The sequence below is a fragment of the Lactuca saligna genome, chromosome 3, assembly GCF_052625555.1.
Source record: "Lactuca saligna cultivar CGN05327 chromosome 3, ASM5262555v1, whole genome shotgun sequence".
Classification (NCBI taxonomy): Eukaryota; Viridiplantae; Streptophyta; class Magnoliopsida; order Asterales; family Asteraceae; genus Lactuca; species Lactuca saligna.
This window is the reverse complement of record NC_136419.1, coordinates 62,098,539-62,106,774: the sequence shown is the minus strand read 5'-3', so window position 1 is coordinate 62,106,774 and position 8,236 is coordinate 62,098,539.

Here is an 8,236-nt window from a genome sequence, read left to right as displayed (position 1 = left end):
TACATGTCCTACAAATATGACCCGACCCATACAATACCGAGGTAATTAGTCTATTTTGCTATACAAATGTTTAATGTTAATGAATAATCCACTCTTATACATTGATTTTATTACTTATTACTATAATCTAAGAATTATCTTCTGACTAATTTCATTTACAGATACATGAAGTCTTGTTGGCTAGAAATCCTCGCATGCATTCCGTGGGTTTTCATCTACGATGTACGTATATGCTCTCCACATGCTCTGTAATTCGATTGCATCTTATTAAATGCACCTTTCTGCAATAACCAAATTTATTACAAATCAAGACCATTTAATTTAATTGCTTAGGTTTCCGTGACTATATATAAATTAATTTAATTAAAAGATCCAGATTTTACATACGCATAAATTGTACGAAGGACAGATTAAACATTAGATATTTAACACTTTATATTATTTTTTTGCATAAATATATAACTAGGAATAACTAAAAATGATACTATGTTGTTGGTTTTCATTTCAAATCAAAGCTAACCAAGAGTTAAGTCAAACAGATTTAACTAGACAACTTATATATAAACGATATCAAGGGAACAAGCATTAAATTACTTAAAATGGAAAAAACCATGAAATGGTTAACTCTTTATGTTGTAATCTAGAAATATGAACCAAATATGGAAAAAAAAAGTCAACATTTAAGAAGTAATTAAGAATCAAGAAGGAAAGAATTTATCTTTAGGAAGAAGATCGATCTAATGGGGCTCTTAATTACTGTGTTTGAGAAAGATCGAGAGAACATGGAGGCTTGGACGTGTCAGGTGGAGGTGATGATGAATGACGGAGACGGACGACCGGCGAATTGAATCGACGAGACAATCACTGAATTTTGACGAAGAATCGATGGGAGGGGGGGGGGGGGGGGGGGGGGGGGGATCTGAGTGATGTTGGCGTGAAAGGAAAGTTCCATGGAGTGAAAGACGTTTAAAAATAACTAAATAATATAGATATATACGTATAATATAAATTGAGAATTTGAGATAAAATAAATTATTATTCTATATATTTTTACTTAACTTCTTGCTATAAATGCATAAGAAAAAATAATAATAATTGAATGGATGTTAGGAGCCGGTGTGACTTTATTTATTTATTTATTGTTTTTTGCCCTTGATTAATTTTCATTTTTATATCAGGATAAATATAACACAGGGGTCTTACGATTTAAAATAAATTATTCTATCTTTTACTAGCTTTCATATTTAACATTTTTTAATCAATCCATAAAATACACATAATCCCATACTTAGTAACAACGAGAGCAATATGTATTTCTCTGAAGTTGATTGAAGTTTTCATGATAAAATGAAATAATTGTCATTCTTGTTTTTTTTTACTTAATTTTATTTTGTTTTATAACTGGTATGTAAAGGTATAATATATAAATTACAAAAATAGTAAGTAGTGTTGGTGGCGGAAACGGATGTGGTGATGACGGCGACGATGATTGTGGGTTGTGATGGTGAAGGTGGAGGTGGTGGTAGTGATGGTGGGGGTGGAGGCGGTCGTGTTGGTGGTGGTAGTTGTTGTGATGATGGAGGTGTAGGTTGCAGTGGTAGTAGTAGTAGTGGAGGAGGTGTTGATAGTGGTGGTGACGGTGGTGATGGTGGTAGCGGCGGCGATGGTGGTGGGAGGTGGTGGCGATGGCGGTCGGTAGTGGCGGCGGAGGTGGTGGTGGTGACAGTGGTGGTGGAGGTAGTGGTAGTTGTGGCGTTTGGTGGTGGGTGTGTGGCATAGATGGTAGTGGTGGTGGGTGGTGGCTGTGGAGGTGTTATGACGGTGGTGGCGAAAGGGTTTTTATATGCATTTTTTTTTTTTTTTTTTTTTTTTTTTAACTTTCCTATTTGATAATATTATGCCAAAAGATCTTCATGTTTATATTTATGTTAAGAATTCTGCATATATTTGACATAATAGTGATGCTAGAGAGGAGGAAGAAAAAAAAAATAACTTCCATTATTTCTGATCGATTACAATACAATATTTTATTTTTATTTATTTTTTTAATATCATTGTACAAAAGAAATTGTCCACAAAAGAAGGAAACCGTAATTAAATTACCGAAAAGCATAATTTTATGATTCAATAAGTAATCAAGGGTGATTTGGAGATGGAAGAGTAATTATTTAGCTAGGGGACTTTAGTTGGTAGACTACTAAAAACTATTCCAAATTAATTCTTATAGTTCAAACCTTAATGACCAATTAAAAAAAAACAATTGAACCACATAAGGAGAGCCATATTAGTTATTACCCGAAGAAGATTTATTTATTTATTTATATTTATTTTTATTTTCATTATTTACCTTATCTTTATGGTGTAAAACAAACATTTGTGTCAAAAATTACACAATTTGACAACATAAACCAACTAGTAGACTAGAAAAATAAAACAAAGTGTTCCATTAATAGAAAATGTTTGTATATTTTTGTATGTTGGGATCATCTAGAATTTAACACCAAAGATAATGTTATACTATTTAGTAACAACAAAATTTTTGTCAAAGTTTCATGTTCGCAATTTTATGCTAGTGGATACTATGTCAAGCCCATGTATACTTTTAATGTTATACTATTTAGTAGCACCAAAAATTTTGTCAAAGTTTCATGTTGATGTGGGTATGGCCCATGTTGTATTTGTATGTATTGTTGTGTTTTATTGTTGCCAAGTTTACTCTACTTAGTCATATTTTGTACTTGGTTAGTAAGTTTTAGTACGCAAGTGATGGCATATGAGCTAATGATGCAGTGTAACTTTTTGAAATGGGTATCATTCTCAAAATGAATGAGTACAGTGTACACAACAATATCTACATATACAAAATGGGCCATATGGCCTTATATACATAAAGCTATACATGGGCTCACATACGATCCACTAACATTTTAGTTATTCAAGTTTAATTTTGTACATGTCTAGTTTATTTATTCTAATAGTTTCAAGTCCGAGTTTGTATATTTTTAGTTAATTTAATTGTATGGTTATATTGTAAATGTAAATATGGTTGCAACATTGTTAGAAAGTTAAATACTTTTTAATAATTTTAAAGTCATTGGAACAAAAAGATGTAAGACAAATACTGTTTTTGGTTATTTCTATTAAATAATATAATTTATGTAACAAAAAATATAAATTTTATATTTAGAATATTTTTTTTGATATAAATGGTGTTATGTGTTGGAGATGAATAACTATTTGAACCATGGTTTATGCCATTTTAGGTGTAGGAAGTGGTGTTATGGTTTGGGGAGAGAGCACATTTATAACATAAAATAAAATATAGGACTCAAAATGTCATTAGTCCAAACACTAGAAGTGCTTAAGGAAATTACTACATTTCTCTTAATATGTTATTTGAGTAACACAACATAAAATAAAATACAGGACTCACAATTTCACTAGTCCAAACATTATGTGTAAACACTTAATACATTAATTTTACAGAACTGAATGATCCCAAGGCGACATTAAATGGTAAATAATGGACAACCCCCTTTTTTTTTAGTTAAGAATGGCCACATGATATTAGTTAATTATGGATACTGTCCATATATGCCATTTAAATTAAGCATGTCATAACATTGTGGGAAAACAGTAGTATTACATTTCTTAAACAAGTTTATTTTGAATGTCAAAAACAGGTTCTTGGTAGAAACAAAGTATTGATGTGGCTTGTGTTATGGAGGATGTATCGTCTCTGCAAAGTTTTTGAACTATTTTCAAGGATGGAAAAGTCAAGGGTTGGGTTTGTTTCTTCAAAAGCTATGAAGAGCCTGACTATAAACCTCCTCCTCTTTCATATGGGTGGGTGTGCATATTTTTACTCAGCTATTATTACGCCACCTGGCGAAGAAGGAAATACCTGGATAGGGAGTTTGACACTGGGAGAGCATAGCTATAAAAATTTTAGACACATGGGCTTTTGGAAGCTCTATGTCACAAGCTTTTATTTTGCTGCTATGACTGTGACCACAGTGGGTAAGTTCAAGATAAACCAGAAACATTTTGCTTTTGCTTTTGGTTTTGTTGTTTGACATATGGTTAAATGCAAGAAATAACATTGTACTTGTAGTTAATAATTTTCTGTTTACAATTGCATCCTATTTCCCTTTTTTCCTATTAAAAGATTGTAATTTGAAAAATCTATATGAAATTATAACAGTGTCATCCAACTATAAAGTAATCTTCACTGTCATAATTAGGTAGATTTTCCAACATAGGATGCCTTATTATGAAAAAGGAAACATTGGAAGTACAATGTTGTAACATTAATGCTATAATATTCAAATGAAATAAATAGAATAATGCCACTTGACATATTCTGATTTGATGAATTTTGTGGATTTGTTTTAACAGGATATGGGGACCTACATCCCGTAAACAAGAGAGAGATGATCATTACAGTCATATTAATATTGTCTACGATTATTTCCGTTATATATATGGGTGATGATATAACAAAAGCAAAACAAAATGGGGATGCAAAAGGAGATTCAGATTCTGCTGTCCATTACCAGGTAAACACAAAAAGAACCAAATTTGCTGTGTCCTAGGGTAGCTCAGATATTTCCAACAAAACACCAATGTTGATGTTATAATTTCTTGCAGGAGTATCAAAAGCGCTTGGTTTCTTTTTTGAAGGATTGCTCACCAAAGTTCGTTAAAGAGATTGTAAGTAATACTCAAATCGATTTTTGAAACTACATATGATATGATATGATGATAGATTTCAAGCTAATTTGCATTCAAAAACAGCCTTTCACCAACCTCCTTGATAAATACATCAATGATAGCAAGGAAGTTTTCGAAAACCTAGACAAGGTAAGTTATGTGATTCCTCCCAAATAAAATAACAACACAATGTCTAGTATATAATATTTTATAATTTGTAACTTTATATGTGTGCGTAGATTACCAGAAGTAAAAACTCTGTGGAGGTCTACAGTGTTGCATATTTTGATGATGATTCTGAGAGGCAACCGCTTATCCATGAAAAAACTGATATGATCATAAAATATGATCTTGGAGACCTTCAAAAACAGCAAATCATCAACCTCCTGGACAAACAGATCAATTATGGAATGGAATTTCTCAAAAACCTACATCAGGTGATTATGTGCTTTGCTCCAAATAGTTTAACCACACATTTTTGATTGCTGAAAGTTTTACAATTTGTAACTTCATATGTGATGGCAGATTACAAGAAAGAATGCAGCGAAAGTCAACAAAATGGATCATTCTGATGACATGCCTGATCTGGAAAAGGTGATTATTGAAAAAGCTGACATGAACATACATGGTTCTCTCCTAAAGACACCATTGGTAAGTTTTTTTTATTTGCAAAAATTATAATATTTAAAAGTACATATAGAACATTGTATGCTAACAAATTGTTAATATGAACAACATGTGGCTGCATCACTTCGGATGGATCCAAAATTACATGACAAGGACAAAAATACTGTGCTAGAAGAGGATAGGTATGACATTCATCAAATCTTTTGAGTTCTTTTCTTATCTACAGCTTATATAAGAAAATATAAAAACAAAAAGTTGTCATATATACTGGTTCTTCATTTTCAAAAAGGGTTAATGTCATTTAGGCAACAACTGTTAGAAACAGATTTACAGTTAGTTAGTTATTTATCATAAGGGCATTTTTGTCATTTCTATGAAGAAGTTAGTTAGAAGAATGTTAGCTCAATTGATTGGAATCTGCTTTGTATATATGTTCATGTAATCTGTTTCCTTTTCTAAATCTTCTCATTAAGTTAGAAAACGAAACATATTACATGAACATATATACAGAGCATGTTCCAGTCAGTTGAGTTAACAATGTTCTAACTAACTTCTTCATGGAAAAGACGAAAATACCCTTTTGAAAAATAACTAAGTAATCAGCTAACTAACTAATTCTAAATCTGTTTCTAACAACAACTATTATCACTTTAATTGTTAGGAGCTTAAGACTAAATACTGAAATCGGTTCTTTTCAAATTGAACAAACTTGAAGCATTTTGATATGAATAAATATATTTTTTCTGTTGTGTACTTCCTTGCAATTAACTTAATTATGACTCTCTCTGACAATGGGGACAACACAAGTGTGATCAATGAACTAGAATCCCACAACTCCACTGATGAGGGAGACACAAAAGAGTATGGAGATAAGGTAATTTGTCTAATAGTTTTTCAGTTTTTTAAGTAATCATTAGCATTGATATGTTATTATGTTGCCATTTAGGATATATCCATTATCAATGAGGGGGCTGATGTGGACATAGATAATCAATAATATTAATAATACGTGTTATGTTTTATTGTTTTGTTATTAGGATGGATCCTTGGTCAATCAGGAGCATGTATCCCACCATGATCTACATGTCGGTGTAGGTTTAGATGCACAGAAGACTAAAAAGTTTTCAGATGTATACAATGGAGGAGATAAGAAAGCCCTTTCGTTTTCATATAGCCTTGGATATACAGAAAATCATATGAACATCAATTTTTGGAAGAAAATTTTATGCGAGAACACTCCTAAGCAAGAACGTGGCTGGCTAGATGACGACGTAAGTGATCTGGTATTTTAGATTGTAAAATAAAATTAAATGGATAACTATTAATTAAACTTTGCCTTTCATCAACAGCATATTGACATATGGGGTCATATATTGTTGAATACCAAGAAACCCGTAAGTTGTACAATTATGCCGGCCAATTTTATGACTGATAACTCAAATGACGTATGGGAGAAAGAATGGATCGCACTTGCAAATGGGTCGTACCCTCCATACAAAGCTTGGTCTGTTGTGGATTCGGTAAGAATATTTTCAAATTAATTATGTTTATGTTTATCATATTAACCTGGGATTCAAAATTTAATGTTCAAATCAGGTATTACTGCCCGTTAACAAGGAAAAAACTCATTGGTTGATTGGTGTTTTAGAGTTGAAAACATGGACTGTGACCATCTATGATAGCTTGTCTTCAGAAATCAATGAAAGATGGATCAAGGAACGATTACAAGATTTCGACATAACTAAATTCTTAAAGTCCATTGATTATTGGGAAACAAGTGGTCGGAAGTCTACTACAGTAGATTTAAATGTGCTAATTGCCAAAGATATACCGCAACAAACAAACAGGATGGACTGTGGTATTTTTGTAGCCATGTGGTTAGAGACTTTTTGCACCGGAACTGCTGAGTTGAAAATTGAACATGGCAAGACCGAAGACCATTGTCAGATGTATCGCAAACAAATGGCTGATGTTATCTGGGCACATTCTGGCTGCAGTTGAAAGTCATACAAATGCAATTTTAAGAAGCGATTGGTACTGTATTTCAAATAGATTGTACATGTTTGAAATAGTTTTTGTATTGAAACAATCAACAATTGATACAAACAAAGTGGATGATGGTGTGGGGTTATGGACTTATGGGTCAAGACATGGAACAAAAAGGTTACGAATCTTAAAATAGGGAGGAAAATTGCTCTATGAATATATAATTTAAAACGACTCTTAAGTCTTATCTAAGTCAAACAATTATACTTTGTCCCGATAGATTTATATAGATCATTATCTTTATAAAAAAATTGCATCCTTAAAACCAAAAAAAGACAATCATAAAAATAGTTAGATCTACTCATTACCATTACACAATACAAGTGAGGGCAATAATTAATTACATGCATAGTGAATATTACACAATATTGAGTAAAAATGACTAAATCTAATATAACATACAAATAATAATGAATAATCTATTAATTAATATAGCATCATAATCTGGGGCGGTCCTAGAGTTCCCACAATAAAAAAAAATCATTAAAAAATAAGTTTTAAAAAAAATATATATTGTAACCCTTCAAAATTATATATTTTGATTCATCAAAAAAATTTGCCCCCCATAATAAAGTTATAAAATTGTTTTTGCCCCCTCTTCGGAAATTTTTTGGATCCGCCCCTGATCATAATAGTAACGATCAATCAATATACACATCACCATCTTTGAATTAAATTAGTTTCTTCTTAACAAACAAGTATTACTAAAGGGCTTTTAGCCTAACGGTATCAGTTGGTGCCCTCTCTCTTTGAGGTCGATGATTCAAGTCCCGTCGTGGACATAAGTGTAATATGTGTTGTTAACTTATGAGTAAATTAGATTTGCCGATTCAAAAAACAAACAAGTATT